This window comes from Nomascus leucogenys, chromosome 25 (assembly GCF_006542625.1).
Source record: "Nomascus leucogenys isolate Asia chromosome 25, Asia_NLE_v1, whole genome shotgun sequence".
Taxonomy (NCBI): domain Eukaryota; kingdom Metazoa; phylum Chordata; class Mammalia; order Primates; family Hylobatidae; genus Nomascus; species Nomascus leucogenys.
The window spans coordinates 16,076,121-16,078,702 of NC_044405.1; positions in this window are offsets into that span (position 1 = coordinate 16,076,121).

Sequence of the window (2,582 nt, forward strand, 5' to 3'; positions counted from 1 at the left end):
AGAGATTGCTAAAAGGACCTAGTATGTATTTATTGAAGCAGAGGCTTCAAGAGAATCAAGAGAAGAATGGAAAGACATCAAAGATAGGGGTGGAGCCAAGATGGCCAAATAGGAACAGCTCCGGTCTACAGCTCCCAGCATGAGCGACACAGAAGACGGGTGATTTCTGCATTTCCATTTGAGGTACCGGGTTCATCTCACTAGGGAGTGCCAAACAGTGGGTGCAGGACAGTCGGTGCAGCGCACTGTGCACAAGCCGAAGCAGGGCGAGGCATTGCCTCACTCGGGAAGTGCAAGGGGTCAGGGAGTTCCCTTTCCTAGTCAAAGAAAGGGGTAACAGATGGCACCTGGAAAATCGGGTCAGTCCCACCCTAATACTGCGCTTTTCCAACGGGCCTGGAAAACGGCACACCAGGAGATTGTGTCCCGCACCTGGCTCGGAGGGTCCTATGCCACGGAGTCTCACTGATTGCTAGCACAGCAGTCTGAGATCAAACTGCAAGGCAGCAGCGAGGCTGGGGGAGGGGCGCCCACCATTGCCCAGGCTTGCTTAGGTAAACAAGGCAGCCAGGAAGCTCAAACTGGGTGGAGCCCACCACAGCTCAAGGAGGCCTGCCTGCCTCTGTAGGCTCCACCTCCAGGGGCAGGGCACAGACAAACAAAAAGTCAGCAGGAGCCTCTGCAGACTTAAATGTCCCTGACAGCTTTGAAGAGAGTAGTGGTTCTCCCAGCACGCAGCTGGAGATCTGAGAACAGACAGACTGCCTCCTAAGGTGGGTCCCTGACCCCCGAGCACCCTAACTGGGAGGCACCCCCCAGTAGGGGCAGACTGACACCTCACTTGGCCAGGTACTCCTCTGAGATAAAACTTCCAGAGGAACTATCAGACAGCTGAATTTGCGGTTTCACGAAAATCCGCTGTTCTGCAGCCACCGCTGCTGACACCCAGCCAAACAGGGTCTGGAGTGAACCTCCAGCAAACTCCAACAGACCTGCAGCTGAGGGTCCTGTCTGGTAGAAGGAAAACTAACAAACAGAAAGGATATCCACACCAAAACCCCATCTGTACATCACCATCATCAAAGACCAAAAGTAGATAAAACCACAAAGATGGGGAAAAAACAGAGCAGAAAAACTGGAAACTCTAAAAAGCAGAGCACCTCTCCTCCTCCAAAGGAACGCAGCTCCTCACCAGCAATGGAACAAAGCTGGATGGAGAATGACTTTGATGAGTTGAGAGAGGAAGGCTTCAGACGATCAAACTACTCCGAGCTATGGGAGGAAATTCAAAACAATAGCAAAGAAGTTAAAAACTTTGAAAAAAAATTAGACGAATGGATAACTAGAATAATCAATGCAGAGAAGGGCTTAAAGGAGCTGATGGAGCTGAAAGCCAAGTATCGAGAACTACGCGAAGATTGCAGAAGCCTCGGGAGCCGATGCGATCAACTGGAAGAAAGGGTATCAGTGATGGAAGATGAAATGAATGAAATGAAGCAAGAAGGGAAGTTTAGAGAAAAAAGAATAAAAAGAAACAAACAAAGCCTCCAAGAAATATGGGACTATGTAAAAAGACCAAACCTACGTCTGATTGGTGTACCTGAAAGTGACAGGGAGAATGGAACCAAGTTGGAAAACACTCTGCAAGATATTACCCAGGAGAACTTCCCCAATCTAGCAAGGCAGGCCAACATTCAGATTCAGGAAATACAGAGAACGCCACAAAGATACTCCTGGAGAAGAGCAACTCCAAGACACATAATTGTCAGATTCACCAAAGTCAAAATGAAGGAAAAAATGTTAAGGGCGGCCAGAGAGAAAGGTAGGGTTATCCACAAAGGGAAGCCCATCAGACTAACAGCTGATCTCTCAGCAGAAACTCTACAAGACAGAAGAGAGTGGGGGCCGATATTCAACATTCTTAAAAAAAAGAATTTTCAACCCATAATTTCATATCCAGCCAAACTAAGCTTCATAAGTGAAGGAGAAATAAAATACTTTACAGACAAGCAAACGCTGTGATTTTGTTACCACCAGGCCTGCCCTGAAAGGGCTGCTGAAGGAAGCACTAAACATGGAAAGAACAACCGGTACCAGCCACTGCAAAAACATGCCAAATTGTAAAGATCATTGAGGTTAGGAAGAAACTGCATCAACTAACGAGCAAAATAACCAACTAACATCATAATGACAGGATCAGATTCACACATAACAATATTAACTTTAAATGTAAATGGGCTAAATGCTCCAATTAAAAGACACAGACTGGCAAATTGGATAAGGAGTCAAGACCCATCAGTGTGCTGTACTCAGGAAACCCATCTCACGTGCAGAGACACACATAGACTCAAAATAAAGGGATGGAGGAAGATCTATCAAGCAACTGGAAAACAAAAAAAGGCAGGGGTTGCAATCCTAGTCTCTGATAAAATAGACTTTCAACCAACAAAGATCAAAAGAGACAAAGAAGGCCACTACATAATGGTAAAGGGATCAATTCAACAAGAAGAGCTAACTATCCTAAATATATATGCACCCAACACAGGAGCACGCAGATTCATAAAGCAAGTCTTGAGTGACCT